General features: G+C 37.8%; 1 non-coding gene across 1 annotated transcript; it reads left to right on the top strand.

Annotated features, from left to right (window-relative positions):
* The first annotated feature begins 4,275 nt into the window (after positions 1 to 4,275).
* On the top strand, positions 4,276 to 4,382 carry LOC148846117 (small nucleolar RNA R71). Its single transcript, XR_016102666.1, has one exon. It is a non-coding gene; the product is annotated as a small nucleolar RNA R71 (small nucleolar RNA).
* The last annotated feature ends 3,999 nt before the right edge of the window (positions 4,383 to 8,381 follow it).

Here is an 8,381-nt window from a genome sequence, read left to right as displayed (position 1 = left end):
TTTGTTTTCACAATCACATGCAGCAAAATTCAAAAATACCCTCTCATGTTTTTTCAGAATGAAACAAGGAATGTTATCACCATAAACTTGCTTATGTATCGCATCTCCACCACTTATCATGAGTCCACTGCATCGAAAGGTGAATTAGGGTTCGGGATCTAGGAATGAGTACATTTTATGCTCCATCTCACCCTTTTCTTATATTTTTAGTGTGAGTGCATTTTATGCTCCATCTCACACTTATTCAAAAAATAAAAATTTTTCTCTCTTTTTTTTTTTTTGTAACATGGATAAAAGTCACGTTCCGATCCATGAACTCATTATTGTGGTTCAACATGCCTAATAAGACAAGTTCTAAAATAATCAAACCATGTTTGTCCCTCAGAAATTGAATGCTCACAAGGGTCAAATCTGTATTGCATCTTGCATGTTGATCATTCAAACTACTAAGAGACTTTCCATAGCCAAAAATTTCAGCTAGATTTGCCTGCATCCTTTCCTATCTATCCCACCTAAGCACATGATTCATGACGGTTTACAATTATTCAAAAACAAGTCTCTTAGGAGCAGAAATTTCGAAAAGAAAGGTTAGAGATGGGATAATCGAAGCATGCTAGAGTCTGAAAAAATTTATCAACCCTTTAATCCTCCCCCACACTTAAGATATACATTGTCCTCAATGTGCATAACAAGAACAAGGAGAGAAAGATTAAGAGGACTTCCCTTAATGCCTCGTTGAGATCCTACAAATGAGAAACGAAAAAAAAAGAAACACACTCGTAAGAAAAAACTGAACAGAACAAAAACTTAATGGGCTGCCTCCCACAAGTGCTCTTTTTAAGTCGCGAGCTTGACTTTCACCTTTCTTTCATGGCGGTTTCAAGGAGAGAATGGACCCATGGTGGATGGGTTGCTCTCGTTCAATATAATGTTTCAACCGCCGTCCATTTACCTTGAATGTACTCCTATCATCATAACGTAGTTCAATTGCTCCATGAGGGAATACCCTAGCCACTTCAAAGGGTCCACCTCACTTGGTTTTTAACTTCCGATGTTTCCCCCTTTCATCCTTCATAGGTGGGTTTAAACCTGGAATAGGGACCTGCACAATAGATGGGAGGGGTTTTGTGTGAGATGGAGGTAAAGATGCATTATGAGTTATAATTTCAAAAGAATCTAGCTCGGAAGTCAAATTTCGCAATTCTAATTTTAGTACAAACTTCTGCTCTACTTGTTGCAATTGATTATTGTTACGTTCAACTTTCAACGTGTCTTCTGATTTAGATGTATCAATGCCTTCAATTGCATAGATTTCATGTTCAGTTGTGTTGGGACATTTCATATTTTTAAATACATTAAACACCACTTCTTGACCATTGATTCTAAGAGTAAGTAGACCTTCTTTCACGTCAACTAAAGCATTACCTATAACAAGAAATGGTCTCCCTAGAATCAACGATGTTGTCTTATCTTCCTCCATATCCAACACAATGAAATCAGCAGGAATGATGAAACTACCCACTTTGACTAAAACATCTTCTACTATTCCCCTAGGATATTTAATGTTTCGATAAGCTAATTGCATGATAATAGTTGTAGATGTTAGTTCATGCAGTCCAAGTTTTTCAAAAATAGAATAAGGCATTAAATTTATACTAGCACCTAAATCACATAAAGCTTTTTCAAATTCAGTATTCCCTATGGTGCAAGGTATAGAAAAACTCCTTGGATCCTTAAGCTTTGTGGGCAATTTCTTTTGAAGAATGGCTAAACATTCTTCGTTTAGTTTTACCATCTCACCATCCTTCCACTTTCTTTTATTAGACAACACCTCCTTCAGGAATTTGGCATACTTCAGCATCTGTTACAATACATCAAGAAGAGGAAGGTTAATATGAATCTTTTTAAATACTTCTAAAAATTTTTCAAATTGCTTATCAAATTTAGCCTTCAGGACTCTTCTTGGGTAGGGAATAGGAAGCTGAATTTCATGTAAATTCAGTTTAGGGGTACTTGATGAGAGTAGAATTTATCATATTTTTATCCCCAATTACTCTGTCTTTTATACTGAATTAGCACCTAATTGGACTCATATTTCAGTTCAGGGCATGAAAGAAAGCATCAAGAGCAAAGAAAGACAAATCGGATGATTTTTCACAGTTTCAGCACCATTCAGTAATTTGGGCGTAACGCACATATCCGAACTCTGATTGAGCTGATTTAAGATTCACTGAAAAGATAAGAGAAAAAGTCACAACTTTTATGTTTTGGGTTTTCACAGATTTGGCATGCATTAAAGTCAAATCTGGGCCCAAATTCACAGCAAATTCGTAGGAAGGCCCAATCCGCAGTTGAATCCCAACTTGTAGAAAAGCCTGGCAGCAACCCAATTCGCAGAGGAGGTCTAATACGAATCCAAGAACAAGAAGCTGAGAAGAGTCATTCTAGATCTAAACTCTTGATGTAATCTTAGAAAGATAAAAGGATTGAGTTCATTAGATAAAGAGATAAGAGTAGGATTAGAATAGGACTTTCTATTCTTGTAAGATTAACTTCAAGAGGAAGTAGGAGACCACCCCTCCCCTTCAATCTAAATAAAGGAGGGGGCAGACCAGCTAAGGGCATGACACAATCACTCAATCTTGGGGATTGAATCAAGAAGTAAGGAGCAATCAGTCAAGAAAAGGTCAAGAATTCAAGAAACTTCAAGAAGAAGGTAGCGGCAAGAAGAGGATATCTCAGCACCATGGGTGAATTCAAGAGTTATTTCTTTCCCTTTGTTTGCTTTAATTCTTTTATCATGAACTAATTTGTTTCTTGCTAGGACTGTGAAAAGCCTAAACCATGTTAATGAATATATTTTTATCTCTGTGATTTATCCAAGATTGTGATTTCCATATAGTCTATGAATTATTGTGCTTAATGCAATTAAGAGCTTGGCCACCTCTTAATTGATTTGAGTTATGTGAATGAATGTGAGAGGAATCCACATAATCGACTAAATAATTCATAGTGTGAATTGAATGGTATATAGAGATATATATACATGATTCATCTGAATTTAATGGTTTTCTTGGACTTAATGCACTCCCATCTTGAGAGTTCTACTCGAGAGATCAAAGGGTTACCTGATGGGTGTAGGTTTAGTATATCTCAAGAGAGAATATTAAATAAAATTGGAAAGACCTCAGCTTATGGGATTGACAAATAATCTTGGTTAATCGAATCCATTAATATTAATTACAATGGTTAGGTGGACCTAAAAGTTCTAGCGATTTCATCCATTGCATATTCGGTTTGTGATCACCCTTTGCTTCTAAATTTCTTCTTCTAGTTTTTATTTTGAGTAGTTTTTGCTCATATCTAAATTTTGATTTTCCAAATAATTAGGGAAGACTGTGGTTCTAATACTTATTTTGTTAAATCCCCATGGGAACGATACTTTTATACTACTTGATAACTAGTGCACTTGCTAGGGTTATATATTTATAGCTATCAGTACTTCCCTCATTCTCCTTTTGCAGATCGGCCACTTCAGCTCCCTTATCTTCTCTTTGAATTCCGCCAACTGTTTTCCCACTTCTTAAAGTTATGGCATTTACTTGTTCTCTAGGATTCTTCTCTGCATTACTGGGTAGCCGTCCCTCTTTTCTTTCTGACAACATACTTACAATCTACCCCACTTGAACTTCTAAGTTCTTAATCGATGCTTCATGGCTTAAAAACCTCTTATCTTGCTCTTGGAACCTTGCTTCAATAGCATTAATGAACTTAGAGATCATTTCTTCTAGATTACTCTTTTTTTCTTGTGGAGGCAGCTGTGGTTGGAAACCCATGAGTGCCTTTTGTTGATTGTATGTATTTGAGTATGGGTTGAAGTTTGACCTACTAGCATTAGAGATAAAATTAGCATTCTCATGAGAAATAAAAGGACTATTTAATTGACAATCAGAATTAGTATGTCCTATTTGACCACATAAATCGCATGAGATGCTAGATGGTGTATTAATGGTTGCAATACTAAAATTATCCAGTCTCTTGTTCAGATTAGCTATTTACGCAGATAGGGCTGCAAAGGAATTGATGTGGTGTACTCCCCGCTGATTGGTTCGGTCATTACTTCACTGGTAGCTGTTTGATACCATCTCCTCCACTAGGTCATATGCTTCCTCTGGAGTTTTCCTCATGATCGTACCACCTATGGCTGCATCAATAATGGATCGGTTAGATGGGGTAATACCATTATAAAAAGTCTGAATTTGATGCCAAGTTGGTATCCCATGGTGAGAATACTTCCTAAGCATCTCCTTGAATTGTTCCCATGCTTCATACAAGGATTCCCTCTCAAATTGAGCAAAAGTAGTGATATAATTTATTAACTTTGCTGTTTTAGAGGGGGGGAAATATTTAGCCAAAAATTTTTGGGTTAGATCATTCCAAGTGGTGATACTTCCTGCAGGGAGTGAGTTAAGCCAATCTTTAGCTCTATCACGCAATGAAAAAGGAAATAATCTAAGCCTAATAGCATCATCACTAACTTCATTATGTTTAAAAGTATCACATATTTTCAAGAAGTTAACAATGTGTGCATTAGGGTCATCACTTGGTAACCCACTAAACTGAATACTTGTCTGGATCATCTGAATTATTGCAGGCTTGATTTCGAAGTTGTTGGCATAAATGGTGGGCTTGCAAATGCTGGATGTAGCCCCATCAATGTTTGGACAAGCATAGTCCAAGAGGGTGCGATTTCCTTCTGCCATCTCTCCTTCCAACTCTATTGCTGGTTCGCCAATAATAACATCCTCTCTTGCTTTACCTTTGTTGGCCCTTTGCAACAAGCGAAGGGTCCTCTTAATTTCTGGATCAAATTCAGCTAGTCCTTCCGGTCTAGTGCGTGTCATGCACTAGTAAATCGGAACCAACAAGAAATCGAACAAGTAGAATAAAAATAATAACAAAATAAAAACAACAAGAATTCGAACGAAATAAAATAAAAATAAAATAAAATAAAATAAAATAATAATTAAAAATAGAAATAAAGTTTCCAAATTAATCAAAGTTAACAAATTCTAATATTATTTTAGGATTAAATCCCCGGCAACGACGCCAAAAACTTGAAAGCTATTAATATAACCCTAGCAAATGCACTAGTTATCAAGTAGTATAAAATATCGTTCCCACGGGGATTTAACAAAATAAGTATTAAAACCATAGTCTTCCCTAATTATCTGGACAAATGAAATTCAGATTTGAACAAGAACTACTGAAATTAAAAACTAGAAAAGGAAAATAGAAGCATGGATCACTAATCAAATATGCAATGGATGAAATTGCTAGGACTTTAGGTCCACCTAACCAATGTAATGAATATTGATGGGTTCGATTAACCAAGATTATTTGTCATTCCCATAAGCTGAGATATTTCCAATTTTATTCAATATTCTCTCTCGAGATATACTAAACCTATACCCATCAGGTAACCCTTCGATCTCTCGAGTAGAGATCTCAAGATGGGAGTGCATTAAGTCCAAGAAAAAACCATTAAGTTTAGATGAATCATGTATATATATCTCTATATACCATTCAATTCACACTATGAATTATTCAGTCCCTTATGTGAATTCCTCTCTCGATTCATTCACATAACACAAATCAATTAAGAGGTAGCTAAGCTCTTAATTGCATTAAGCACAATAATTCATAGACTATATGGAAATCACAATCTTGGATAAATTATAAAGATAAAAATATATTCATTAACATGGTTAGGCTTTCCATAGCCCTAGCAAGAAACAAATCAGTTCATGATAAGAGAATTAAAGCAAACAAAGGGAAAGAAAGAACTCTTGAATTCGCCCATGGTGCTGAGATCTCCTCTTCTTGCCACCACCTTCTTCTGAAGTTTCTTGAATTCTTGATCACCTTTCCTCTGTTTCTTGATTTCTTTTCTCCTCTCTTGATTGATTGTTCAACGCAATTCGTGATCCCCTCCAAAGATTGAGTGCTCCAAGGCTGGTCTGCCCTCTCCTTTATATAATTTAAAAGGGAGGTGGTGGTCTCCTACTTCCTCTTGAAGTTTATCTTACAAGAATAGAAAGTCATATTCTAATTCACTCTTATCTCTTTATCTATTGAACTCAATCCCTTTATCTTTCTAAGATTACATCAAGACTTTAGATCTGGAAGGACTCTTCTCAGATTCTTGTTTTTGGATTCGTATTAGACCTCCTCTCGGAATTAGGCTTCAGCTACGGATTGGGCCTTCCTGTGAATTTTCCCCGACTCTAGGCCCGGATTTGACTTTGATGCAGGCCGAATCTGTGAAATCCCAAAACATGAAAGTTGTGGATTCTTCTCTAATCTTTTCAGTGGGTCTTGAATCAGCCCAATCAGAGTTCGGATACGCGAGTTATGCCCAAATTACTGAACACTGCCGAAACTATGAAAAATCATCAGATTTGCTTTTCTTTGCTCTTGATGCCTTCTTTCATGCCATGAACCGAAATACAAGAGATATGAGTCCAATTAAGTACTAATTAGGTATGAAAGACAAAATATTTGGGGATAAAATGTGATAAATTCTTCTCTTATTAATGACCAGGACTGTTACCTGGTAGAATCCTTGACTAGTGAGGAGGATCCCGTGACTTACGTGGAAGCTATGTTGGACATAGATTTCCAAAAGTGGGTGGAGGACATGAGAGCTGAGATGGACTCGATGGAGGCCAATGGAGTCTGGACTCTAGTAGATCCACCCTCTGCGGTAAAAGCAATTGGCTGCAAATGGATCTATAAGAGGAAGAAGGGCCCCGATGGCAAGATTGAGACCTACAAAGCTCGTTTGGTGGCGAAAGGGTATACTCAGAAAGAAGGCATTGACTATGAGGAAACCTTTTCGCCCATGGCCTTGTTTAAATCCATTACGATCTTGCTAGCTGTAGCAGCATACCATGAGTACGAGATTTGGCAAATGGATGTCAAAACCGCGTTCTTGAATGGAGATCTTAGTGAAGATATCTACATGCAGCCGTCACAAGGTTTCATCGTTGTTGGTCAGGAACACATGGTATGTAAACTTAATAGATCCATATATGGACTTTAGCAAGCTTCTAATAGTTGGAACATCCATTTTGACTCTGCCATCAAATCATTTGACTTTGAGTAGAATCCGGATGAGCCCTGTGTTTACAGGAAGTCTAGTGGGGATAAGGTCACCTTCTTCGTGTTGTATGTGGACGATATCCTACTCATTGGGAATGATGTAGGAATGTTGACTTCTGTCAAGGTATGGCTTTTGCAGCAATTCTCCATGAAAGATCTTGGAGAAGCTTCCTATATACTGGGTCATCGACTCTATAGAGAAAGAGCAAAGCGGATAATTGGATTAACCCAGGCTGCTTACATTAACAAAATTGTCAAAAGGTATAGCATGGAGAACTCCAAGAAAGGAAACATTCCTTTTAGGCACGGAGTCACTCTCTCCAAGATGATGTCTCCCAAGACTTCTGAGGAGATCAAGGGCATGAAAGACGTTCCCTATGCCTCATCCATAGGGAACATCATGTATGCCATGCTGTGCATTTGCCCTAACATTACTCAGGCGGTGAGTGTGATAAGCAGGTTCCAGGCCAACCCAGGGCAGGAGCATTGGACTGTTGTAAAGAACATACTCAAATTCCTCCGAAGGACAAAAGAGTTTTGTCTGGTATTCGATGGTAGTTTACTACAAATTTTTGGGTATATTGATGCCGATTTCCAATCGGATCCAGATGATAGAAAGTCTACATCCAGGTATGTTTTCATGATAGGATCGTGTGCTGTTTGCTGGAAAAGCAGCAAACAGGGGTCCACGGCAGACTCCACAACTGAAGCTGAGTACATTGTCACAAGTGACGCTGCCAAGGAAGCCGTGTGAATGAAGAAGTTCATTCACGAATTAGGACTGGCCCCATCCAGCACATCACCCATCCCATTGTTGTGTGACAACAATGGAGTGATCGCCTAGCCTAAGGAGCCTCGGGCCCACTCGAAGTCAAAGTACATCGAGAGGAAGTACCATGTACTATGGGAGATCGTTGGTAGAGGGGACATCCTGATTCAGAAGGTAGCGTCAGCGGATAATGTGGCAGACCCATTAACTAGGCCACTCACATAGAAGGTGTTTGAGAAACACATGGAAAGTATGGGACTCCAGCTTGTACTAGATTGGACCTAAGTGCAAATGGGAGCTGTTAGACTGTTTTGTATGACCTTAGCTTCAATCAGTTTTGATGTACTTTTGGTATTTAAGGTAAATAAATAAAGTCCATGTTTAATTCATGTTTTGTGGTATGCTTCTGTGTAAGACCCTAAAACTGGACAATTAATGAGACTTGTGT

The sequence above is a fragment of the Nelumbo lutea genome, chromosome 7, assembly GCF_056320005.1.
Source record: "Nelumbo lutea isolate HS-2025 chromosome 7, American lotus-T2T, whole genome shotgun sequence".
In the NCBI taxonomy this organism is placed as follows: domain Eukaryota; kingdom Viridiplantae; phylum Streptophyta; class Magnoliopsida; order Proteales; family Nelumbonaceae; genus Nelumbo; species Nelumbo lutea.
The sequence above is the reverse complement of the archived record's forward strand: the minus strand, read 5'-3'. Positions and strand labels throughout refer to the sequence as shown.